Source organism: Anguilla anguilla, chromosome 5 (genome assembly GCF_013347855.1).
Source record: "Anguilla anguilla isolate fAngAng1 chromosome 5, fAngAng1.pri, whole genome shotgun sequence".
In the NCBI taxonomy this organism is placed as follows: Eukaryota; Metazoa; Chordata; class Actinopteri; order Anguilliformes; family Anguillidae; genus Anguilla; species Anguilla anguilla.
The window spans coordinates 65101855-65129844 of NC_049205.1; the positions used below are offsets into that span (position 1 = coordinate 65101855).

The 27990-nt window shown below is 41.9% G+C and overlaps 1 protein-coding gene and 2 long non-coding RNA genes across 5 annotated transcripts in view; 1 reads left to right on the forward strand and 2 right to left on the reverse strand.

Annotated features, from left to right (window-relative positions):
* Positions 1-27990, reverse strand: part of LOC118227655 (T-lymphocyte surface antigen Ly-9-like) — a 168526-nt gene that overhangs the window by 48052 nt on the left and 92484 nt on the right. The gene's annotated exons all lie outside the window — the stretch shown is intronic.
* LOC118227662 lies at positions 759-17572 on the reverse strand. Its single transcript, XR_004765324.1, has 4 exons — positions 17489-17572; positions 4754-4884; positions 2991-4239; positions 759-948 (listed from the first exon to the last, which is right to left on the reverse strand). It is a non-coding gene; the product is annotated as an uncharacterized LOC118227662 (long non-coding RNA).
* LOC118227664 lies at positions 13848-14909 on the forward strand. The gene is made up of 2 exons (XR_004765326.1): positions 13848-14048; positions 14246-14909. It is a non-coding gene; the product is annotated as an uncharacterized LOC118227664 (long non-coding RNA).

Consider the following 27990-nt stretch of genomic DNA (forward strand, 5'->3'; position numbering starts at 1 on the left):
ACACTGACAAGTAACACTGACCCCTAACTCCACTCTGTGTGAGCCTTCAACACTGACCAGTAACACGGACCCCTAAATCCACTCTGTCTGTGAGACTTCAACACTGACCCCTAACTCCACTCTGTCTGTGAGCCTTTAACACTGACAAGTAACACTGACCCCTAACTCCACTCTGTGTGTGAGCCTTCAACACTCCCTCCAGAGATGGACTCCTGTTGTCTCTGCCTGGTTTTCATGCCAGAGTCTCAACATGCACATACATTCCATTTATTTGGCAGATGTACAGTAAGTGAAGGTCAATCACATCACACAGCTGCCTCAGCACAGTGCAGCAGTACCAGGTGGAGACACCCACCCCACACAACCAGCTGGTAGGCTGCAGTGCCATCCTTGTGCTGTACCCTGTACCCTCCAGAGTCCCCCCTCCTCAGGTCAGTCAGGGAGAAGAGTCCAGTGCTGCTGTTCCACTGCAGCCGGGTGCCGTAGCTGCCATTGGTGAGCTGGAGGATGCGATTGACCACCTTCGCAATTACGCTGCCATCTTTGACAATGTAGTCGATCTCCTTCACTGCAGCCGGGAACATGACCGTCTGTCCCACAATGCCGTTCAGTATGTTCGACTGGACAGAGGAGACACGCACACCTGGAGAGTGAGGACAGAGGGAGAGAGTGGGAGGGAGAGAAACAGAAGAAAAGATGCAGGGAAAGAGAGAAAGTGTGGGAGACAGTAGAGAGGAAGAGAAAGTGAGGAAAAGAGAGAGGAAATGGGAAGGAAAGAGATACACAGGAAAGAGGGATGAGAGATGGAAGGAGGGAAACAGAAATGGGAGATGGGAGGTAATTTTAGTTTACCTTTGCTGTTGGTCTGTTTAACAGATCAGCCACAGAAAAGATGCAATGCAGTTTGTGTTGTTAGGAGATGGTTCTGTTGTTATGGAAATGTTGTGCCTATTCATGAATTTTTGAAAACAAATGAACCAGACATCAGACCTGGCTAAGATATACATAAAATGCACCTGTTACACATTACTAACCAAAACACATATAAAAAGACCTCCCTCCCTAACAAGCATATAACAGTATAACACCTCTTCTGTAATTGGTAGCTCACCGTATGTCTTTGTGCCAGACATTATAAAGCTCACAGTATGTAACAGGACAACAGAGTCCTTCCTGCAGTAAAACAGGTATATAACAATATAACAGAGTCCTACCTGCATTCTAACAGGTTCATTACAGTATAACAGAGCCATACCTGCACTCTAACAGGTATATAACAGTATAACAGAGTCCTACCTGCATTCTAACAGGTTCATTACAGTATAACAGAGCCATACCTGCACTCTAACAGGTATATAACAGTATAGCAGGGTCCTACCTGCTCTCTAACATGTATATAACAATATAGCAGAGTCCTACCTGCAGTAAAACAGGTATATAACAGTATAACAGAGTCCTACCTGCACTCTAACAGGTATATAACAGTATAACAGAGTCCGACCTGCACTCTAACAGGTATATAACAGTATAACAGGGTCCTACCTGCACTCCAACAGGTATATAACAGTATAACAGAGTCCTACCTGCACTCTAACACGTATATAGCAGTATAACAGAGTCCTACCTGCACTCTAACAGGTATATAACAGTATAACAGAGTCCTACCTGCATTCTAACAGGTTCATTACAGTATAACAGAGCCATACCTGCACTCTAACAGGTATATAACAGTATAACAGGGTCCTACCTGCACTCCAACAGGTATATAACAGTATAACAGAGTCCTACCTGCACTCTAACAGGTATATAACAGTATAACAGTCCTACTTGCACTCTAACAGGTATATAACAGTATAACAGAGTCCTACCTGCACTCTAACAGGTATATAACAGTATAACAGTCCTACTTGCACTCTAACAGGTATATAACAGTATAACAGTCCTACCTGCACTCCAACAGGTATATAACAGTATAACAGTCCTACTTGCACTCTAACAGGTATATAACAGTATAACAGAGTCCTACCTGCACTCTAACAGGTATATAACAGTATAACAGTCCTACTTGCACTCTAACAGGTATATAACAGTATAACAGAGTCCTACCTGCACTCTAACAGGTATATAACAGTATAACAGTCCTACCTGCACTCTAACAGGTATATAACAGTATAACAGAGTCCTACCTGCACTCTAACAGGTATATAACAGTATAACAGTCCTACTTGCACTCTAACAGGTATATAACAGTATAACAGTCTTACCTGCACTCTAACAGGTATATAACAGTATAACAGTCCTACTTGCATTCTAACAGGTATATAACAGTATAACAGAGTCCTACCTGCACTCTAACAGGTATATAACAGTATAACAGTCCTACCTGCACTCTAACAAGTATATAACAGTATAACAGAGTCCTACCTCCAATCAAACAGGTATATAACAGTATAACAGGGTCCTACCTGCACTCTAACAGGTATATAACAGTATAACAGGGTCCTACCTCCAATCAAACAGGTATATAACAGTATAACAGGGTCCTACCTGCACTCTAACAGGTATATAACAGTATAACATGGTCCTACATGCACTCAAACAGGTATATAACAGAATAACAGAGTCCTACCTCCAATCAAACAGGTATATAACAGTATAACAGGACGGAGTGTTGCAATGTGGGTAAGGAACTGGGCTTGTAACCGAAAGGTTGCAGGTTCGATTCCCGGGTAAGGACACTGCCGTTGTACCCTTGAGCAAGGTACTTTACTTGCATTGCTTCAGTATATATCCAGCTGTATAAATGGATACAATGTAAAATGCTATGTAAAAAGTTGTGTAAGTCGCTCTGGATAAGAGCGTCTGCTAAATGCCTCTAATGTAATGTAATGTAATAACAGGGTCCTACCTGCACTCTAACAGGTATATAACAGTATAACAGGGTCCTACCTCCAATCAAACAGGTATATAACAGAATAACAGCGTCCTACCTGCAATCAAACAGGTATATAACAGAATAACGGCTGCTCTCATGTTGTCTGAAATAAGGGTTTCACTGGCCGAAACTGCAGCTTGGACTTCCTGAATCTAAACTGCTTTCTTAGACCCCACCCTACCACATCACACCACAAACTCACTTATGCATGCACACACACACACACACACACACACACACACAAACATTTTCCCACACAAAATAGTAAAAAATGGCCACAAAATACTGCATGTGTGTATGTGTGTGTATGAGATCATAAGGGAAAGCTCTATGATTTGCAAACATTTAGCTGACATTATGAATGTACCCAATAAAAATGTGCCCAAATTGTGAGAGTGAAGGCTTGCAGGTTTGATTCTGTCTTGTGCTGCTGCATGTACCACTGGTCAAGGTGGAGCTCACTGCAGTCAAACGCCCCTGCAGGGTAAATGCCCCCTTGTGTACAACGAACATTTCCAAACGTACGTGCGTGAGCTAAGAAACACCTGTTAATACTGGCAAAGCGCCGTTAGCCTGTTGCGGTTAAAGACCCCAGTGCTGCAAGCCTACACCACAGGCGGCGGGACGCTACAAAGGGACAACCCTGTAGAGAACACAGCTCCCCATCTTCTACAGTTCTACTAGTGTGAAACGGGTTTTAGCGTCCAGTCTTATCAGGGAAACACGTGGTTCTCAGCGGCCAGCCGAAATAAGATCGCACTATAGACCGTGTCTTTAACGCCGGAAGTAGCTCTTCTTCAGAGACGCACAAAATTGACACCTCAGCTGGTTTCCACATTGGTAAGAAGATAAACCGGAAACAACGCGGAGAAGCACAATCGTTTATAAGCAAATAAATGCACAGTTTAATGACCATTGTTATCGACATAATTCAGATTGTTTAATTCATGTTTTTGGGAAACCAAATACATTTTCGTATTTAATTTGCGGCCACTAAAGTGAACAATATTGTTTGTACATTTTAACCTACCAAACACGATACATCACAAATACTTGATGTCACTGTGTCTGGGGAAAATGTATTTAAGGACGCTTTGATGTAAACATGGTGCGGTTGTCGCGGCTGTACTTGGTCAGGCAGGGCAGGGGCACTACCGCAAAAAATCGAGCAGCCGCAGCGAGTCAGAACTTTCGCAGAATTTTAGCTGAAGTCGGTAAAACACTTACTTAACTGTCAGACGTTCTTTCCGTCATTGTAGTGTGCTGGTAATGAGAGCCTGACCAGTAGACTAACATGCCATATGCTGTGAAAATAGAAATAATAGAAAAACTGATTTTTAACAAAAGCTTGGCCCGGCAGAAAATTCAAACTTATACAAAACAAGCAATGCTTTCCTCGTGTTTTTTGTCAACGGATCACAAACTATAGGCTATTCAATTCTGTACGCCTGCATTTTACATTTGGTTCAGTTTTTTATTTTTATTTTTTTGCAGGCAATGGTGTGTTCATGGTCAACCCATAAATTAAGGCTTGAATGAGTTGCCATTGGGTGTGGTAGGTGGGCGGGTCGTGTGTGTGCAAAGTATGAAAGTTTTTTTTAATTCAGTATTAGGTTATGTATTACTATTTTGGTCTGTTTTCTTTTCTTATTCCATAAGAGGGATATGCCAGTGATACTGCTCTTATGATAACTAGCCTATATGTTTCAACTACGTCTGAGTACCCGTAATTGAAGTGTAATCCATGAAGGCCAAGATAAACAACAAGTTCAAACGTCAGCACAAAGAAAGCATTCTTGAGATCGCCAAAGTAGTTACATTTCTGAGCAGTGTGCTCCTCTGGTGGTGGAATTTCGTATTGCAACTTGGAGTACGCGGCTCAGTGTGACGTCAGCACAGCGTAAGCGAATCCTCTGGCAAAACAAAACCACGGCGGCACATCTGCAGCGCTGCAATGCAGGGTAACGCCGTCCAGCATTACACCCTGAGGAGTGACAGTTACTCACAGATGTCAGTGATGTCCTTTATACTCATTTGGTAGACACTCTTATCAGCAGCATCTTACATAATTGGGTACAAAAAGTCATGCCATAGCTCGTCTTTGCATGAGATAAAACGCGTCTGACTGGCTGAAGTATAGTAATACAAGTCTGGGATTAATGCCTTAGAACTCTGCGTCGACTGGAACTAATGCTTTGCCCACAAAATACATGATTTAATGTGACCTGTATTTTAAACACACCCGAGACAGGGTCCTGAAGCTAATCACTAACCACTCCAACCCTTGTGCCAGAAGCCACATTTGTTATACGGAAGCCATATCTGTTTCTGGGCATTGTGTTTCCACCATTTACCCCAGTCTCAGTTAGATAATTAGGTGTTAACACAAATGCCAGTTCAGTCATGGATTAGACTGAAATAAAATACTTCACATAGTGGGAAGAGCTGCCTTCAGCTTTCGTTTGTGCACTTATAAGAAATGTATAGAATATGTCTGACTACATAAATTGTCAGTTTTAAAAGCAGTAGCTGGTATGAAATTGAGAAACAGATTCAGCTCTCCAGGAATCGTGTTCCCATGCTTGCCCTAAACAGCCATATGAGTGAAGGAGGCATCCACAGTTTGTTCATAAATATAGCACTTACTTTTGCCTATCTTTGAACCACACTTGGTTGCACAAGACCATCCTGTGTAGAGCTCTGCACCACTAGTGTAAATGAGCACAAAGGCAGATAAATTGGGTTGTGAGGAGCAAAGACACCCTAAAGTTATACTACAGTACTCTGCATGGTGCGGAAACCATCCTCATAGACAGGCTTGCAATTTATTTGCAGGTTCACAAGTTCTAGAATGTCATAATTTGCCAATTTCAAAAAACTGAAGCAAGGTAGGAATCAGGACGATTTGAGTTGAGTAGTTTGTATTCATCCTTTGCATGGTTTAAACCAGTGGTTCTCAACCTCGGTCCTGGGGGCCCACTGTGTATGCTGGTTTTCGTTCCAACCACAATTGCAATCCCGGAATTGTAACAAGCTATTATTTTTCCTTAATTAGGTGCTTCTCATGTAAGAGGGATTATTTGCCCACTTAAGCCACCTTGTGTCTGAAATGGCTATGCATGCCATAAAGACGATTGTAGACGATTACATAAAGAGGCTAAAAAAACTGTTTAACTAATCAAAATAAAGACTGAGGCAAATCAACAGGTTCCTAATTGGGGAAAGTGTGGACACCTGGCCACTAAATGTAATAATTTGATAGATGAAGAATTCAAAAACAAAGAAAATGATAACCAGTCAAACCTGTATTGTGCAAATTAGTTTAAGGGAACTTAAAGCACTTAAGGACGTGTTCAGCAATCTAATTAGGAGCCTCAGCGCCATCGTTTAGGGGTAAAAGGTGATGACAATTCTAGGGGCCCACAACCCTTGGGGGGGCCCACAAAACCCCCCAGTAGCCTATTATGTAGGCCCCCCTTTCTATGACTAAATTATTATGCATAGACCTAACTAATACTCATACTAATGCATCAGAGTTAAAACAAAGCCACAAAATCATACAATATTGATGAAAGAAGTTTCTATTTTCAAGCAATAACTCCCTTCTTTAAAAAAATGGTTTTGTCGATGGTTTGCTCCTCTTTTGAGAATTTGCGTGTAACCTTATTGCTCCCGAACTGCAGCAGCAGCCAGCAGGTTATTAATAGAGAAGCGCAATGCCAAAACAGAAACATAAATCAGAACGGTAAAAAAGAGTGGAGAAGAAAAGAAAGGCCAGGAGCAGATCAGGAGCCCAGGATATAACAGATTTTTTTTCTAAGAAAGGTGAGAGTATTAAGCTAGCTGTGTTAAGCTAAGCTAGCTAGTATTAAGCCCTGTGGCTGCCTGGGGCTTAGTCAATCGTTTTTATTCAAGAATCTCACTGTTGCATCGTTTTCAAGTGGTAATTACAAGCTTTCTGTCAGTACAGTGGTCTAAAATAGCTAGGGATATAAATGAGCCCCTTGTGAAGGTTTAAGATGAAACATTGATATAAGATTTAAAAATAATGCATAAATATTGTCACACAATGCTGTACAGTACCTAAATGTGTAATAATTAATTTTTGTATGTATTTCTATACTCTGTACTCTCGTATGTTTTCTTGTATGAGGATGGGACGATATGAAAACAATTTTCAACCATCCACCACGTTTTGGCAATGTCCAAACGCTCTCGTCATCACTGTTGCATGCATCACAAACACTACTAGACTACTAACGAATGCTTACATTACAGTGTGAAATATCCTCATTATAAAATACCACTAACCTATTTAAAGACACTCAATTTCAAAAATAACATATTTAACCAAAATATTTTGAGTAGTAATACTTACATAGCAATGATGAAATTTTATCTGTGTTCAGTAGATAGAGAGAGAGACAGTAAATCAATGGTACAGTTCTATCCGCTTCTGTTTTGCTCCAGAAAACAATGTCAGATAGGTCTATCAGCAAACATATGGCTTAGCTATGTTCAGTAGCTAAGTCCTCAATAATAATAGTATTTTCCACGAAATTACAAAAAATCATTTACGTTTCGTTAGGTACAGTGTCTTTTACTTCTACCCACAAGTGAATGCGTAAGTGAATGCAATGATAGGAAAATTTTCGGTTATGCAGACTTACAAAACGCTATTCCAAAAGCAAAATTAGACATGTTATACATCGCTAGAAAGCTTATACTCTCACCTACTGAATAAATGAATTGTCAATCAAGCCAGATTTGACAATACATTTTACAAGAAAGTATTTATGTTCTCTATTTTTGTTATTTTGCAAGACATTCTAATAGAGATGTTAAAATTGATCTTTGGCGATGAAAAGTCGGGGGGCGGGGGCCCACACCAATATTCTTTCGGGGGGCCCAGAATTCCTAGCAACGGCCCTGAGGAGCCTATTAATTCCCCTCTTTAATTTGATCTGTTAAAAAGGTTACCTCTTTTTAAGTGATTGTTTGCAATCACATAAAAAGCAACACAATAACACAATGGGATTCTATTCTTCATGCCAGGCATAGCAATTTCTGACATAATGTGGCTTAAGATGGTAAATAATTCCTCTTAACGTGAAAAACACCTAATTAAGAAAAATGAACAGCTTGTTAAAATTCTGAGATTGCAACTGTGGTTGGAACGAAAACCAGCATACCCAGTGGGGCCCCTGGACCGAGGTTGAGAACCACTGGTGTTTCGACCATTTGTTCGAAGCCGTGAAAAACGCAGAAGCATGGCTGAATTAACGCACTTCTCCCTCGGGTCCCGCAGAAGAAGAAAAAATAATTTATTTGCCCTTTTACAAAAGTGGTTGTAAATTAGTCCTTGTAGTCGAACTTAACGAAAAACTGGTTACAAAATGAATTTATAAGGAAGAGCGTGGTCAAAATAGTGTTTTTTACCAAGCTCCCCATTTTCCATCGGCTAACCCGAAATACAACTGCGCCTCACGTCATATAACCTTTGCCCTCTCACGTCACCTCAAACGTGGCATTAGGCATATGAAACATAAGTATAATTTAAAACCATTAAACATCATAATCAAAGGTCATGCCTCAAAACATAAATCTTAATTCAGTATGATAAATGAAAATGGCTATAACATTCCAGCCCCTAATTTTTGTATAACAAATAATTACCAAAATTATACATCAATATCCATTAAGTTAATCATTCATACATCATCATACATCAACCAAGAATAAGCGCAAAGCATCCAAGTATTGTACATCACCCATGCAGTGTATATCATCATCAATTAGTACATAATCAAGCATAACATAGTTTTAGAGGTTTAGAATCCATACCAAAGTCCATTCAAGTGTGTGTGTGTATGTGAGAGTCCATGAAAGGGGTCCACCAAAAAGAGAGTTGAAAAAACTCTTCAAAAAAAAATTCTTCAGTCAGAAAGGTTTCAAAGTAAACATAAACATTTAAGCGCCAATTTGTCCATTACAGAATACATTCTTATGCATCTACTGTACATCATTTCATTTACATACGGCATGCATTCAAGTGTGCTTCAAGATCAACTTTCATTTCAATATTCAATAATGTCAAACATTCAACCTCAAGTTACATACACATCAACTAAGGATTGTCAAACCTATTCTGCTTCAAGCAAAAGGCATAACTTAGTAATAGGCCTTTCCAATTCATTGGTTTGCGTCTTAACACGTACTCTATGGACAAAACCTTTATAATCTTTCATAGTTCCTATAATGCGCCCCATAGACTATGAATTCCTGGGAGCAGAATCATCAATTATAAGGACTAGATCCCCAACTAAGAAGCTTCGGTGTGGTTTATTCCACTTGTGATGCTGTTGCAGTATGGGGAGGTATTATTTTGCCCATCTTTTCCAAAATAGGTCACTAATATATTGTACTTGTTTCCAGTGCCTTTTTCCATATGTCTCAACAGACTCAAACAGACCAGGTGGTAGAGTGGGCTTCCCTTTTAACAGTAAAAGGTGATTTGGCGTTAACGCCTCAAGATCATTTGGGTCATCACTGGATGCTGTTATTGGTCTATCGTTCGAAATAGCCTCAACTTCACAAAATATGGTATTGAGTGCTTCATCATCAACCATTTGTTGGTTGGTGACAGAGCAGAGGATCCTTTTAGTTTGTTGCACGAGACGCTCCCAGACACCACCATGGTGAGCTCCGTGAGGTGGGTTAAAGGTCCATTTTATCCCATCCTGTGTGAGTGTGTTCTGTATTTTGTTTCGATTCAAGTTTTGTAGTGCCTGTTTTAATTCGCGATTTGCACTCACAAAATTTGTTCTGTTATCTGATCTTATTTCTTTGACCTGTCCCCTTTGACAGATAAACCTTCTTATGGCGTTGATGCAGGAATCTGTGTCAAGTGTATGGGCCACTTCAAGATGGACAGCACAGCATGTTAGACAAGTGAATATGATGCCATACATTTTAACAGTATTCCTCCCTCTTCTTACCTCAATAGGTCCAAAGTAATCCATTCCGAGCAGAGTGAATGGAGGGAGGTCCATTGAAAGTCTGTCAGATGGGAGGTCAGACATTTTCTGTTTTCCAGGTCTCTGACGCTGTCGGCAGTATGTCATGCATTCTCTGATGACCCTTATAGCCAGTGAATTGGCATGAGGAATCTAAAACTGCCGTTGGTCAGTGGAAAGCATATGATTCCTCCCACTATGGCCAGCTTTTTCATGCACACAGCGGAGAATGAGCTCTGAGATGCTACTACTCTTTGGCAGGATAGCAGGATGCTTCGCCTCTTCAGGTAACGCAGATTTGCTCAAGCGACCACCTACTCTTAGGATGCCATCAACCATCACAGGATCCAGTTTGTGCAGATGACTGGATTTCTTTACGGCCTTTTCATTGCTCAAATTTGAGATTTCCTCAGGAAAGTGCTGCTTTTGCACAAAACTGACTACTGTTTTCTCAGCTTTATCAAGATCCTCCAGTGAAAGTTTGTGAGTCAGCTCTTTCATTTGGACTTTGGGTTTGACATCTAATGTGGTGTTATTGTCAGAATGTGTATTATTTGTCTTTTTCTTTTCATCACCTCTGTTTAAGTGTGTCTTTAAACTTTAAAAGCCATGCCACTGCTCGTTTCAGGTCTGTCCATTTGGAAAAGTATGAAAGCAGCTTGCTGGTGGGACAAGACTCTTCCATTGGCTGAACAGATGTGACATGAACAGAAGCTTCTTGCTTTATCTCAGGGTCACCATCCGAAATGACATCCATCTCTCCAAGTGTTCCTGGCCATTGAGAGTGTTTGTGAAGCAACTCCGGCCCATTGATCCATGTTTTGCACTGAAGGAAAGCTTTGGCTAAGCTGCGTGAAGCCGCATCAGCTGGGTTCTCCTTTGAAGAGATATGCCTCCATTGCTCTACCTTTGATAGAGAGTGAATAACTGAGATTCGATTTGCAACATATGTCTTAACCCTCCTGTTATGTTGCGGGTCAAATTGACCCTTTTTAAAGTTTGAAAATCTAGGAAAAATACTTAAAATTATTTTTTCAGTATGAAACTTCTTCTACTGGCCTTAATTAGTGTAATCAACATTTTAAATGAAAATGGTTCATTTCATGTATTTGCAAACCCCCCCCTGTATGGGGATTGACCCGGGAACATTTTTGCTGTACCTAAAAAATGAACAGAACAGGAGGGTTAAATCTTTTGCTCGTGTTTGCAATATATTGCAGAACTGTCATGCTGTCTGACCAGAAGATGGAATTTGTTAATGAGAACTGCAACTCTGTTTTCAGCATGTGATCCAGTCGTACAGCTAAGACTGCTGCTGCTAGCTCCATTCTGGGGATGGTAGTACACTTAAGAGGTGCTACTTTGGCTTTTCCAAAGGCAAAAGACACACAGACTTCACCCTTACCATTTGTGAGCCGAAGGTAGGACACGGCGCCATACCCTACCTCACTAGCATCACAAAAGTGGTGCAGCTGTGCAGATGTGAGGTCACCAAAGCCTCTCGGAATAAAGATTCTGTCAACACTGAAAGTGTCCAGTAGGTGGAGTGAGCCAAGCCATTTTTCCCAAGTTTGAGCTACATCATGCGGGATTTTTTCATCCCAACTCAGTTTCAACTTACATAAGCTTTGCAAGATCTGCTTTGCTACAAGTGTGATGGGAGCCAAAAAGCCCAAGGGGTCATAAATTGAACATACAATGGACAGAATGCCCCTTCTGATTATCTGGTGAGACTTGATTGCTATGCTGAAAGTGAAGATATCTCTTTCAACGTCCCATTGAGCACCAAGAGCTCTTTCCATTGGCAGCTGCTCCTTGCTCAGATCCAGAGTACTCACTTTACATTACATTACATTACATTACAGGCATTTGGCAGACGCTCTTATCCAGAGCGACGTACAACAAAGTGTATAACCATAACCAGGAACAAGTATGACGAAACCCCTAGAGAGAAGTACCGGTCCAAGTGCAGGGAACAACCACATAGTTCAACTTGGACCCTGAAGGTTAAACTGATTAACACTAACAACGAGAACGGCAACAACACAGTCTATGGAAAAAATACAAGTAGTAGTTAAGACAGTTAATGCACCTAAGTCACCTGCGAAACAGCTGCCTAGTTACAACCCTAAGCTTACAGTCATTTACATTACATTACATTACATTACAGGCATTTGGCAGACGCTCTTATCCAGAGCGACGTACAACAAAGTGTATAACCATAACCAGGAACAAGTATGACGAAACCCCTAGAGAGAAGTACCGGTCCAAGTACAGGGAACAACCGCATAGTTCAACTTGGACCCTGATGGTTAAACTGATTAACACTAACAACGAGAACGGCAACATGGAAATCTATGGAAAAATAAAAATAAATAAAAATATAAGTAGTTGTTAAGACAGGCGCATCACCTAAGTCACCTATGAAACAGCTGCCTAGTTACAACCCTAAGTTTAGTCATTTACAGGGGGGAAGGGAGGGATGGGGAGAGGTGCAGCCTGAAGAGGTGGGTCTTCAGTCGTCGTTTGAAATGGGTCACAGTCTCAGCTGTTCTGACCTCCACAGGGAGGTCATTCCACCATCGTGGGGCCAGAACAGACAGGAGACGTGTTCTGGAAGTGCAGGTGTGAAGAGGGGGAGGTGCTAGGCGTCCTGAGGTAGCAGAACGGAGGGATCTGGCTGGCATGTAGGGTTTGAATATTTTGTGGAGGTATGCTGGGGCTGATCCCTTGACTGCCTGGTAAGCTAGGACCAATGTTTTAAATTTGATGCGAGCTATAACAGGCAGCCAGTGGAGGGTAGTGAGCAGGGGAGTTACGTGGGAGTGTCTGGGGAGGTTGAAGACCAGACGAGCCGCAGCATTCTGAATGAGCTGCAGGGGTCTGGTGGCAGATGCCGGTAGTCCAGCCAGAAGAGAGTTCTAGTTCTAGTTCCAGTTCACTTCTTTTGCTCTATCCTCTTCAGGAATGGCAGAGAGGACAGTACGATCATTACTGATCCATTTGTTTAGATGGAAGCCACCTTTTGAACGTACTTCAGTGAGCTGTTGATACATAAAGGTAGCCTGCTCCGTGCTGTTGACTGCTTTTAGGCAGTCATCTACGTAGAAGTTTTGTCGAATGGTGTTTGTGACTTCTTCTAGATACTCATCTTGATTGTCATCTGCTGTTTTCAGCAAAGCAAATGTTGCGCAGCTAGGTGATGATTCTGCACCAAAGATATGCACAAACATCCTGTGCTCTACGAGTTCCTTAGAGATGTCTCCATTTGGCCACCAGAGAAAGCGCAAGAAGTTGATGTCTTCCTTTGCTGCCCGGACCTGATGAAACATCCCTTCTATATCAGTGATGAATGCAACAGGGCCTTGACGAAAGCGGAGCAATACGCCAAGTAGCGTATTTGTTAAATCAGGGCCTTGGAGCAGTTCTTTCTTCAAAGAGGTTCCACCAAATGCTGCTGTGCAGTCAAACACCACACGCAGTTTCTTTTTGCGTGGGTGGTAGACACCATGGTGTGGCACATACCACACTTTGCCAGTCTCAGGCTGCAACTCACTCTGAGGTACAATGTCAGCATACCCCTTTGTCATGACATCATTCATGAAGGCTTTATATTCATTACAGAACACTTTATCCTTTTCAAACCTTTTCAACAGATGTTGAGCTCTTTGTTGGGCTATTTGCCTATTATTGGGCATGATCACATTGGTGTTACGAAAGGGAAGTTTCAAGCGGTAATGACCATCTTTGAGTTCAGCTGAGTCAGATACTATTCTCAAAAACTGCTGATCTTCCTGTGACAATTCATGCTTTTCACCATAATGCTGTTCCATGAAGTCATGATTGTAATGTTTTATTAACAGGTTTTCCAAGTTTGCAACGGATATTCTACTGACTTGAACAGAAGAGTCATTGACATTTCCATTCCCCCCAAAGCTATGTGGGCCATTGATAACCCAGCCAAGAAGGGTTTTAACAGCATAAGGTCCACTACCTACACTGTTTATTATTTTCCAGGGTTCTAAAGCTCTTGGAGCATTGACACCTATTAGTAGCCCAATGCTAGCGTCAATTGGTGCCAAGTCAGCCTCCTCAAGGTAAGACCATTTCCTTATATCCTTCACTTTTGGAATGTTGTCATGTGTCACTGGAATTGATTTTTGTGTAAAAACATCAGGCAGTTTGAGAAATGTGTCACTGTCCAATGCAGCTACTTCTATGCCAGATATTTTATAACTGGTTATTGGTTTTTCTTGACCCATTGTTTTCAAAAGTATCTCTGTTTTCTTACCAGGGGCATGAAGCTGCATGGACAACTCCTCGGTACAAAATGTTGCAGAGCTCCCCAGGTCTAGGAAAGCATATGTTTGTATGCATTTTTTTCCTTTCTCCAATTTCACTTTGACAGGCACGATTGCTAGAGCACACTCTTTTGTTCCAGCCAGTAAGGCTACTGGTTGCCAGAGAGACAACTGCATCGGAATCAGCAGCTTGTTTGATTTCTTTGATTTTCCTTTGTTTGCATGTGCAGGATTGTTGGATGACTTTGTTTACACACATTGCAAGACATGCGCTTCTGACAACTTCTACTCATGTGTCCTCTTTCTAAGCATCCAAAGCACATTCCTTTCGTTATTTGGTTTGGTTTGAAATGATTCACATACTTCCAATGAATGATTTTTGTTGCAGAACATGCAGGGCTTTGTAAATGCACTTGAACTACTGCTTGCGGTTGGGGCTTGTTTGTTATTATGTGACTGCTGCAACTTTGTTTGCCCAGACATTGACATTGGTGAAACAGCTGTAGCAAAACTGCTCCCCCTGCTGTTAGATTTTGAGTAAGCTTTGTGTTGCCTTTTTGATTCTGAGGTTTTATTCAATGGACTTTGAATTTCCCCAAAGATTGGATCCAGCATTATTCGAGATTGTTTATCAATAAATGCAAGTAAATCTCTAAATGTGGCTCTCTGTTTGTGTTTGTCATAGATGTTACAGACAACTGCTCTCCATCTTTCGCGAAGCTTGAATGGTAGCTTTGACACAATGATCTTCAAATTGGAGGGTGTTTCAAGATCCATAATATAATCCATCTCCTGCATTGTGTTGTGACAACTTTTCAAAAAAAATGCATAAGACATTAGACCAGATGCATCCTCTGCCTGATAGCAGGCCACCTCAATGCCTTGTCCATAAAGGCAGATGTGATTTTGATTTTATTTCCGAAATGCCATTCAAGTTGTTCCTTAGCTTCCTTATATCCTCTATCCGGTGGCTATGAAAACAACTGCGCACAAGATTCCTTGGTTCTCCAGATGTGTATTGTTCCAAGTAGTATAGCCTTTGTTGCATATTTTCAGTTTTAGTTTCAATGGTTTGCTCAAAAGATTTAATGAAAGATCTGAACTGAAGTGGGTCGCCATTAAAGACAGAGATTTCTCTTTGTGGAAGTTGAGACAATATATGTTGCTTTACCAGCAGTTCTGTAATTTCATTTTGCTTTTTCATGACATCAGCGAGAGAATCGTTAGGAATCGTAAGGAATATCTTTCGGAGTTTCCTTTTCGATTGCGCTTTGGATAGGCTTTTTGGTTTGAATTGAGAATGGGCTTTGCGTCTCTGCTTTAACCTGAGATGGTGTGGGTTTATTTTGGTCAGGGTATATTCTTTGCTTTGTTTGAACCTTTTTTGCTGTCGTTGGAACAATATATTCGGTTGACGTTCTGGACGAAGTTGCGAGACTACTCCTTTCCGTGCGTAAAAACTGGGACTCTGTAAGGACTTTTATTTTAGCTTCGGCTTCAGCTATTTTGGTCTGCAGTTTAAGTTTTTCTTTCTTTGCTTTTATTCGCACTTATTTTTTACTCATAGTCAACACCGTATTACTCACGGTTCACCACGGGTGGTCTTCCAAACTTAAAGTTCCTCGTTTCCAGCCCACACCAATGTTCTTTCGGGGGGCCCAGAATTCCTAGCAACGGCCCTGAGGAGCCTATTAATTCCCCTCTTTAATTTGATTTGTTAAAAAGGTTACCTCTTTTTAAGTGATTGTTTGCAATCACATAAAAAGCAACACAATAACACAATGGGATTCTATTCTTCATGCCAGGCATAGCAATTTCTGACATAATGTGGCTTAAGATGGTAAATAATTCCTCTTAACGTGAAAAACACCTAATTAAGAAAAATGAACAGCTTGTTAAAATTCTGAGATTGCAACTGTGGTTGGAACGAAAACCAGCATACACAGTGGGGCCCCTGGACCGAGGTTGAGAACCACTGGTGTTTCGACCATTTGTTCGAAGCCGTGAAAAACGCAGAAGCATGGCTGAATTAACGCACTTCTCCCTCGGGTCCCGCAGAAGAAGAAAAAATAATTTATTTGCCCTTTTACAGCAACAAAAGATGAATGAAAAGTGGTTGTAAATTAGTCCTTGTAGTCGAACTTAACGAAAAACTGGTTACAAAATGAATTTATAAGGAAGAGCGTGATCAAAATAGTATTTTTTTACCAAGCGCCCCATTTTCCATCGGCTAACCCGAAATACAACTGCGCCTCACATCATATAGCCTTTGCCCTCTCACGTCACCTCAAACGTGGCATTAGGCATACGAAACATAAGTATAATTTAAAACCATTAAACATCATAATCAAAGGTCATGCCTCAAAACATAAATCTTAATTCAGTATGTTAAATGAAAATGGCTATAACAACTGGTTTAAACAATATGACCATGGTCCAGAACTTTCTGATAGGTGTATGAACTGAAACCAATTGTTCTGTGTAAATATGATGGTCTTTGAATTACCAGACGTTTGAAAGTGCCACATAGTTCTCTGTGATAATCTGTTTCACATATGTCGTTTAAACAGTCCAGAATAATCTGACGCGTATCCAATCAAATAATCTTGTTAATTAAATTCGGATTTACTCCGTTTCACGAATTGTGAATTGATGAGTTAATCTAATATTGAATATTAGATCTCGGATAACTGCGCGCACCAGCTCTGTTATGAAGGGGATATTAATTGCACGCCAAAAACTGGATCGCACTTCTTATGTAGACACAGACCCTACAAACAGACCCTACAAACACACTACGTAATGACAACGTTACAGTTTGGTCGTAATTTGGTAAGTCGCAACATTACCAACAGGTGACGTTGCTCTATGGTCGCAAAATAACCAGACCTCATGGAGACTGTTCTGCAACGTTGCAGTAACGTTATAGAATTACGTAAATACGATGTAATTTAATAACGTAATCACAACGTCGGTGTAAGGTTATTCTATTACATTGTCAAACGTAAAGTTGTAAGGACGTAACTATTACGTATCTACAACGTTGTTTTGCGACGTCGCAGCGACGGGGCGCTGGTCTTACGTTTTTACGGTAATACTACGTAAATTGAGACGTAACGCGGACGTTACTAGACCAATAGAAGACGTTAATAGTACGTCGCCACAACCACATTTTGTTAGTACGGGAGGGAAGTGACGCTGCCCTTTGAGGGACACGTACACACACACACACTCACAGACACTTGGTGCATTCGGTTGTAGCGTGGAGAGCGAGGAGTTAATTTAGCCGAGCTAATTCAGGCGAACTGAGGACAGCAGCGGGTAAAATCGTGAGAAAGGAGGAGGCGCGTCCGCGATCTGATCCAGACCCCATAAAGCGCGCTACCGCAGAGAGGAAAGAGAAGGGTGAGCAGCACGAATGAGCGAAAGCCCTTAAATGTCTTTAAAAAGAAAGATGAAGATTATCCTCTGTACTTTCCTGCTGTGCATTACAGGTATGTATCGTCCTCTGTATGTTCCCGTTTATTTCTCCGTCGGAATGAGTCCGCTAACGTACGACTGGTTTAAAGCTCTTGTCGGCTTGTAAACTGCAGTAACCTAACTAGAAAACCGAAAGTAGTTTTGAACAGCCTATTGTCGTTGATTCTGTGAAATGGGTGTAGGCCTTTGATAGCTTCATGCCAAGTTAAAGATGCGACTAAATCGTTGACCGACCAAGCCTGACCGCCGCGGCTCATTTTTTTCTGGAGTTTTCATGAAACGGTAATCTAGTTGCGCAATTTTCAACCGGTCGCGTTTGCCAGTAGTCTCTGGATGTTAAATATATTAAGATCAATATAATATCTGTCTTCCAAATCGGCCAATCCTCCTCCAATCCAAAATAGGAGCAGATCCAATCGCGTTCCTGCAGAATCCACAATGAGACGCAGGTCGATTTAACTGGATGGACACACTGACTCTGATTCCATGTATTAAGTAGTATGTTAGTAGTTTGTGTAGAAAACAAATGCTGAATCATGTTTTGGTTCGGGCCTAATAATAAGTGGAGCTTGACATTTAATTTTCTGATTTCTTTTCCAAGCATTTTCTGGACAAGCACATGTTTGTAATAATTCGGATTGTCTAGGCATAAATAAGCCACAAGCAGCGTTTAATATGAACAATTTTGTTCTGTATCCAACATTGGTACGCAGATAAAAATAATATTAATATCTAATCGACTACATAGACGAAATATGTGGTATTTCTTTGCAATTCACAAGTCCAGTCGTTGTAGAAAATCCAAAAATCTGGTTCGTAATAAATACGGTGGAATTTCTAGTTATCATACGATTATGATGCGCCAGTAAAGCGCAGGCTCGAGTTCAGGCAGAAAGCGCGTGCCGCTCTGCGCATCCGCCCACGCCCTATTCCGGGTACAGCGCATTTCTCGGAATTAAGCGCGTTTGTGCGGGCGAGGTGGTGCCTATTCTGCACGGACGAATGTGTGACTTCCTCTGCAGCCGAAACCAGAGCTTTCTGTAGGTCGCCAATTACCTGTCAGATTGAGTCGGAAACCATCTGTTCTATGAGGGAGAGGGTCATTTTGAACAAGGATCCCAGTTGCTGTAACTGTTCATTTTGCTGGGATAGGGTGGGGAACAAGGCCAGGGTGGCAGAAATGTGAACCAGCACGCAGCATCAAGAATGATTAATGTTGGCAAACAGACTGAAAGAAGCCGTGTCCTCTATGTACTACAGAAAATGTTCTCAGGATTGATGAAAGACCATAAGCTAGCATTATGGTTGTGCTGTTATGGTAACATATTAATAGGAAATTTTTAAAAATCATGTTACCAAGAATAATTGTATTCCCTTTTTCACAATTTGAAATATATAACAGTTTGTAGGTCTGTTCTGTTATTGCAGTGTCCTCCACCATTTCAGCAGAGTTGACACTGACAGGCGTGTGCTTCAGAAACACACTGCACCCATTACCACTCTGTTTCACTGCGCTGCTGTGTGTGCATCTGTGTGTGTGCGTGTGTGTGTATGTGCATCTGTGTGTGTGTCTGAGAATGTGCACACATTTGTGTCTGTGTGTGTGTGTGTGTGTATATGTGCATCTGTGTGTCTGAGCATGTGCACACACTTATGTGTGAGTGTTTTTGTGTGCATGTGTGTCTGTGTGTGCATGTGTGTGTGTGTGTGTGTGTATGTGTATGTGAGTGAATGTGTGCTCGCACGTGTGTGTGCGTGTGTGTGTATGCGTGCAAGTGTCTGTGTGTGCATGTGTGTGCATGTGTGTCTGAGTGTGTGTGTGTTTGTGTGTGTATGTTAGTGAATGTGTGTGTGCGTGCATGTGTGTCTGAGTGTGCGTGTGTGTGTGTGTGTGTGTTTGTGTATGTGAGTAAATGTGTGTGCTCGCACGTGTGTGTGCGTGTGTGTGTGTATGCGTGCGAGTGTCTGTGTGTGCATGTGTGTGCATGTGTGTCTGAGTGTGTGTGTGTTTGTGTGTGTATGTTAGTGAATGTGTGTGTGCGTGCATGTGTGTCTGAGTGTGTGTCTGAGCATGTGCACACGTGTGTGTGTGCGTGTCTGTGTGCGTGTGTATGTGTGTGCATGTGTGTCTGAGTGTGTGTCTGAGTGTGTGCACACGTGTGTGTGTGCGTGTCTGTGTGCGTGTGTGTGTGTGCATGTGTGTCTGAGTGTGTGTGTGTGTGTGTGTGTGTGTGTATGTCAGTGAATGTGTGTGTGCGTGCCTGTGTGTCTGAGCATGTGCAGGCATGTGTGTGTGTGCGTGAGTGTCTGTGTGTGCATGTGTGTCTGTGTGAGTGCATGTCTGTGCACGCATGTGTTTGTGTGTGTGTGTGCAGTATAAAATGCAATGCTGTATCTCTGTGTCTCCAGCAGTGAGTGTGTTCGGCCAGTCTGTGCCGCTGGATGGCATTCTGGGACAGAGTGTGAAGTTCCCAGCTGCAGTGGAAAACGGTGGATTTTTGATGTACAGAGGTGTCTCCATTGGAGCTGTGGATAGAGGTAGCTTTAGGGCATCCCGTGATGAGAATTACAGAGACAGAGTGCACTGGGACAGCAGCACTGGATTCTTCTCCCTCTCTGGGCTGAAGATGGAGGACTCTGGAGAGTATAAAGTACAGAATACAGACCAGAACATAGCCGTCTTCCAGCTGAATGTGTACAGTAAGTACCACTGTGTCCGTGTCTATAGTATTACTAATGCAGTAGTGTGTGTGTGTGTGTGCGTTTATGTGTGTGTGTGTGTCCTAGATTAGCTTGAATTAAAGGGGAATTTTACCTCTATTGAATAGCAAATTGTGTATCATCCTGTGAAGATGGGGCTACTTATGCTGCAGAGTCCAAAAATGCCACATTTACATTTACATGTGGTCATTTATAACAATGACATTATTATTATTATTATTATTATTATTATTTGTAGTAGTAGTAGCAACAGCGGTACTAGTAAGAGTAGTTCTAGATCTTATATGATCTCAGCAATAATTTTTGTTCTCTGCTGCACCATTATAGCCTATTATACCTGAACATAACTATGATACACACCTGTAACAGGTAACAGGGGTCTAAGGTCATGTGACTTTGATGTACTGAGTACAGCAGCAACAGCAGCTGCAATATATTACTGTCACCAAGGCCACTGATCAGAGGCAGATCTTTAACTCTGTTATCGGGAAGGAGAGTTTCACACTTTAGGAACAACATTCTGAAGTAAATGTATATTACAGCTATCTGAAAAGGATACTCTGTATAATTATAAGGCTAAATGTATGTATATTTGTTTCACTAGTTTCAATTTGTAAAATGAAACAGACATGATTTCTCTACTGTAATGTGATTATATGCTGTCTTTAATTTGTGTTCATAACTGTTCTAATATATTATTTTTCTTTCGCATATGTTCTCGGAAATACTTTTGACCGCTGTGTACAGAGGGCGACGGTAAGTTGCAAAGCAACACTTTTCAAGTCTCACTTTCTTCTGAGAAAATTAATATTATATTTAGGAAAATCTGAAAGATATTGAACGATAATTATCTGAGGGAACAGGCGCGGTTCCCTTATATAAAAGGCAGACACACTGCCTTTCTCACCTAGGAATATGATGTCATAATTGCACAGACTGTACAGTCGCTCATGGCATTGGGTTGAACATTCAAATTATGCTTTCCTGTTTAACTGTTTTACCTGTACCTTTGACTGCAATTATGAGTAGTGAACAAATTGTAAGTTTATTCTTTGGTTTTTTTCCACTATATTTCTGTTGCACAGGGCTGTGTTTTCATCTTAATAATGATACCTTGTTTGCGCTTTGAATACTGCATATGTATAATTCTGCTATAATCCCTCTGCACCATTAACATATCACTTCTGAACTCTGCGGTTTTCTATTTTGACAGTTCCTGTATCAAAGCCCAATGTCACTTTCATCAGCCCCTGCACTCTAAATTGCACTGTGAAGAGAGGTACACAAGGAACCCTGTTGTGGTACAAAGACAGTGAAAAGAAGTTCAGCTATGAGTCATCTTTTTCCATTGCCCCACATTGGCATAAATTTCAGGCTGTGCTGGGAAGCGGAAATTACACCTGTGAGGCGAATAACTCTGTCAGTAATAACAAGACCTCAGTCTATTTGAAGGACGACTGCAGAGGTGAGCTTACCTCATTCTGACTCACAACTGTTCATACATGTTTGTACCTGCAACTGAAATGAAATTGGAGACAGGAGGCTTGAAAGACTTGTGAGGATCATAAGGCACATGACTTGTAGTTGTCCTCTTGATTTGGTGGAACTGAACTTTGATCCCATATTCTCTGAATGTCTGAATGTTGGAGTGTGTTATTAAGTGTTTGCAAAGTATAACTGTAGCTCAACTAAATTCAGACCTGTATTGCTGGTTATACTGTTGCACTGCAGTATCTTCTAAAATGCACATGTTGGGCTCAGAGGGCAGGGGCCTGTTAATGATGTTAATATTTTTAATTTATCTTTGCTGTATTTACTGTATTCTCTATCTGTTTGCTGTCCTCTCAGTCCCCTTATTTCCAGCCATTTCACACAGTCCCACATTAATCTTATTATTTATTGATATCTGATATTTGTGTACTGTGTTTGCATGTGTTCTCACCTGTCCTTACCTATTCCCAGGTGGAGCTGCAGGTATCTGGCAGACAGAGGGGTCTAAAATGTGGAGCCTGTCCCTGGTGCTGATTGTGATGCTGTGCAGTCGCCTGGTTTGAGGCTGCTGAGTGAGAATGAACTTTGACCTCTGGATGGGTGGGTGGGTATGAGAGTTTTATCTTCTTCACTGTAGCCTGCTGCAGCCCAACGGTTGTGTCTTGATGGGATACAGGAGATTTCGGTAAGGGTGTCTTATCTGATGGGTTTGCCCAGACTAAATCCTTCATCATTCCTCCTTCACAAAGGAATGTTTGACTTCATTTGTTAACCAAATTCTTTTGACAGAAAGGTAGCCAAATAAAATCAACCTCGTTATTAGTTTCCCCATCCTTTCCTCATCTCTTATTTGGCTACCTTTCTGTCCAAATTATTTGTCCTTAATTTGACAAGTGAGGCCAACATTTCCTCAATTTAATTCTATTTAATTCTATTCTTCTATCATGGTGAACCTATTCGATAGGACAACACTTCCTGAAATCTCCTGTACCTTATCCTATCTAGACATGACCGTAGTAGCATCATCGTCATTACTGGAATGCTTTTGAGATGAATACTTTTGAATTAAGAGTTGCTAAACTCATGCTAGAATGTCGTCCTCTTTATGATCAATCGCGCAGAGATTTTAAAGAGAACGAGATGTACTCAAATTCCATGATTTCCATGGAATTCCATGCAAAGCAACTTGGTACAATCTGCATGACAAGTTTGTGAGATTATGCACCCCTCAGCGATGTTACATTACATTACAGGCATTTAGCAGACGCTCTTATTCAGAGTAACTCACATTATATCCAGTTATACAGATGAATATATACAGGAGCAATGCAGGTTAAATACCTTGCTCAAGGTAACTTAGCCTGCATCAGCTCCTTAGCCATTATACTACACTGCCGCTCAGTGATGTGGGGTGACATAAAACAAAGAACATGAACTTTGTATCAAGTATGGCAACAGTGTTTGGCATCATGTTTGCGGGAGGTTCATTTCTGGAAACTTTGTGCGTTGTTTGGATTATACTGCTATATATATAACAATACTTATGACTACAGCCAAGAGACCGGACAGTGATTGCCGCCTTTATTCAATTAAGCTGCTGTTGTCTTTGTAATGAGTGTTTTACCTGGTCTTATAACTTGCCATTTATACACAGGTTTCATAAACAGTCTCTTTTTCGCAATACCTTAAAAAATGTTGTGAGGCCGAAGGTGAGAGGTTACAAAGGGTCTTGATGGGTTTTTTCCCTGTTTCTCTTCTGCAGATGAGTCAGTGCTGCAGGAAATTGAGCAGTTTTGCAGCTGTTCTCCCAGTCGCAGTCATCCTCTGTCTCAGGCTGTTCTCCCAGTCCCAGTCATCCTCTGTCTCTGGCTGTTCCCCCAGTCCCAGTCATCCTCTGTCTCTGGCTGTTCTCCCAGTCGCAGTCATCCTCTGTCTCAGGCTGTTCTCCCAGTCCCAGTCATCCTCTGTCTCTGGCTGTTCTCCCAGTCGCAGTCATCCTCTGTCTCTGGCTGTTCTCCCAGACCCAGTCATGAACTGAGGCAAATAGCTGATTGTTTTTAATTAGGCTTTTATGACTTCTGGCCACTTTATGTAATATCTGTGCATACCATGAAGAATAAATGTTCCACATTCATATCTGAAGACATTTAATTTGTCAGATCAACTAATGCTTTTATTTAATGTGATTCATGGAAAATGATAACTTTATAAAGAGGCTCCATTTATAATAGATTAATTTACAGTGATATGTGTGAAGTCAGTGGGGCTCTACCTGCTACTGGAGTAAATTGTTCTGAATTTCATAAACTGTTGCCTGTAGAGCTCTGTATTATTCCGTATGATCTTTATGAAGCTGTTTGTATTCAAGACTGAAGATTTGCTGCCACAGACATGAGTGTATCTCTCTCCACCATTATGCGAAAACCTGTTCCATTGCCTGTTTAATTCAGTGTTTTTAATGATAACTGCCTTATGATACTGAATTAAACTATAAAATCAGTACCTATCTGTCTACATGTATGACACAACAGGTGAGTCTGTCACTTGACTGACACACATGGAGCACCTGTCTCTCAGATGTTTTAATTCTGAACCATCAGAGTGGGGATTCCTTAATGCTACTGAATTTTATTACGGATTTTAAGCTACACGTTGAAACTTTTTAGTTGTGTCTGTGCATTACATACAGTGATTATGGTCATATGTTTCATTTGTGATAATGTTCACATTTATAACTGGCTCATGTTCAAATAAAAGAATGCTTATGAGTGTGTTTTGTGTGTGTGTGTTACGTGTGTGGGTTTGAGTAACTGGCTGACTAGCAGCCGTACTGTAAAACGTCTTTCAAATGAAATGCAGGACCCTGTTTCCCAGAGCAGGATAAATGAGTTAGCTGGATAACTGGACTGAGTAAAACCTGGAACTCATGCCAAGCTGGAACATGGACTGAAGTAAAAAGAGCTGTTCAGGGTTTTACTCAGCGCAGTTATCTGGCTAACTCAGTAATCTTACTTCATAAACACCCCCCCAAGTGTCAGCACCTATCTGGAGGCTCTGTGTACAGATCAGAGCTGAAACTGAACCCAGATCAGTAAGGGAGGCTTTACTGATCTCCACTCAGAGGTGGGCTGGGCTCCAGGCTGACGGCTCATCTTCAGGCTGCCCAATGTCTCAGCCATACTGTGAATCCGCTCAGAGGAGGACTCCGCTCCAAACTGGCGGCCCATGTCCAAGCTGCCCACAGTCTCAGCTACACTGTGAATCCACTCAGAGATGGGCTGAGCTCCAAACTGGCATCCCATGTCCAAGCTGATACAGTCTCAGCCCTACTGTGAATCTGCTCAGTGGTGGATTGGGTCCAAACTGGCGGCCCATGTCCTGGCTGCCCGCGGTCTCTGCCCTACTGTCAGAAGCCCTGGGCAGCTGTGTCATTTAGAGCGGGGAGTTTGTCCAAACGCAGCCTTTGGGCATCTCTCTGTTCTAACGATGACGATCGATTTCTGAGTCAGTCAAGGACCTCGGAGACAAGGAGGAATAAAATAAGGGAATGGAATGAGCCCCAGATGTCAATTTCACGTATTTTGACTCGTTTTGCCTTCCATACTAGAAGAACACGGAAGGAAAGAAAGAAAGGAGGTGAAAAATAAGTGATTGGAGTGCACCCAAGGTCTGGGCTCCACTTCCTGTTGTAGATGACAGGGGTGTTCTGAACAAGAGACAAACAGGAAATCATTGGGTAGAATCTGTGCTTTATTAAATCAGGATATTCTTTTTTGGAAAAAGTGCTCATACAATATTTTTGTCTAGAATCACTTGTAAATAAGACATATATGTTTACATTTATCCTGTAACATTATTTGTGCAAGTTGTGCAATAGTTCACTATGTGGAATAGTTATTCACCATTGTTTCCCCCTCATTTTCGAATCCAAGCTTTGATTAAAAGCAGCTCTTAGTGCATTTTTTGGAGATAACCTGCTGAGGAGTTTAAGAGAGGAAGTGAGAGTTGTCTCTGAGCGCAGTTTCAGAACCCCACTGCGCTTCCTGTGTTCTGCACAGTTACAGCACGACACTGCGCTTCCTGTGTTCTGCCAGCGCTGGATTCTGTCCTGCTGTCACATGACCATCCTGTCCTGTCACTCAATGGCCTGCGATTGGTTGGCAGTGTTCCGCTTGGCTGCACTCTGAAGGCGATTGGTTGGCTGTGTTCCTGCTTGGTTGCACTCTAAAGGCGATTGGTTGGCTGTATTCCCGCTTGGTTGCACTCTAAAGGCGATTGGTTGGCTGTATTCCCGCTTGGTTGCACTCTAAAGGCGATTGGTTGGCGGTGTTCCTGCTTGGATGCACTCTAAAGGCGATTGGTTGGCTGTGTTCCTGCTATTTCCGAACAGCCTGTGTCTACAGTCTGTCTGTAAAGGCCAGTGTAGACAGAGCTGTGTGTTTTCGTTGTAAACACCTCACAGCTAGACCAATGAGGGTTTGTAGCTGGAGGGGAAGGTATCGCGTGTTCTCCCTTGGCTGGTGTGATTCAAAACCGGAGATGTTAGTTATTTTCCTCTGTTCGTAAGAACAGGGCACAATTATAATTAAGAATGCACACAGAACATTGAGTATGCGCAGTGCGGGAAGTCGATTGCGATCTTCCATGGCTATCTCTACACAGAACACATAGCCTAGTATGTGCACGGTGGGAAGTCGATTACGATCTTCCTCGATTGCTTTGTCTCCCTTCCTTTTAAGCCAAATCCCGCGTTTGGTCTAGGCGGCATTGCCATAAATTAACCTGTCCGAATCATAAATCTCTAATTCCGGCCCCCACCATTTGGAGGAGGTTGTTAAAACAATTGGTGGGGAAATGGGGAAAAGGAGATGATTACCAGAGAGGACATTCCATTGTGTTAGGTTTTTCCTAAAAACTATGTTTTTTCAAATTCTATTTGGTATGAAACATATTTCATTCAATGGCTCGAATTATTGTGAACGCGTACATACCAAACATGCCAAGTGGATGTAATATTATGGTGCAGTTGTCATGAAAATACCCTTCTGTTTAACCATTGTACACGCAATCCATGTTATTATTACATAAAGCATAATACAATAATACAATGAAAACATGTGCATGGTTTGTACGGTTTTCTGGGGTTTGTAAATAGGATAAACAGATGATTTAAAGTCCAGATCCAGAAAAGAAATACAAAGTGGAATGTCAGAGGGGCCCAAATGAGGGCACTGTCCCGCCATGTGGCCGGTCATTTCACCCTTTATGACCCCAAAACACCCACACCCACAACCACAGGCAAAGAGACTAGTTCCCCTTATCTTGGTTGTGTCCAGGTGGTAACATTCCAGAGAGCCAAATGGCCTGCCCATTCAGAGGAAGTCCGAGTGACTTATTGTTTTACCACAAGGCTCTCGGGTCCTTTGAAGTACACGCTGCGTCCCAGCATGCTGGCTCGTTCAAATGTCAGCCTTTTCTGGGTCCCAGTATAATTTCCCTCTTACAGCTCCCCCCTCTGGCCCAATGGGGGACACTTCAAAACGTCCTCCCAAGGGGTCATGGACACTTTCCCAAATGGTTGGCGCCGGAGGTCCAGGGTCGTAGGGCTGATGGTGGGAATAACTGGGAAGGCTGATATCAAGGGTTGTGTGGGTTGAGGTGTGTATGGTATGGAACAGATCAGATGTTGGAGTGAAGATGGGAACTTTTGTGCCTCAGATGACCTGTTGCACTAAGTCCATTCCATCAGTCGGGGCCCGCCGTGTTCTTAAGCACAGGAAAACTCACAAGACAGCTGACAGTGACGTAGGAACTTTGTACCAGGAGGTGTCCTCTCGATTGAATCTATCGAAGCAAAGTCTTGGAGACACTGTACTTAAGGTTGACATCCACGGGGCTGTGCGGAGGTTGAACCTTAACAAACTTGGTGGGATTATGGGGGAAAAAGGTTTGTGAGACATGGTATATATGAATGAGGTAGTTGGGAGTTTTCATGACAACTGTATTATGTGGTAAATATGTTTTTTGTCCTTCTCATGGTAATATC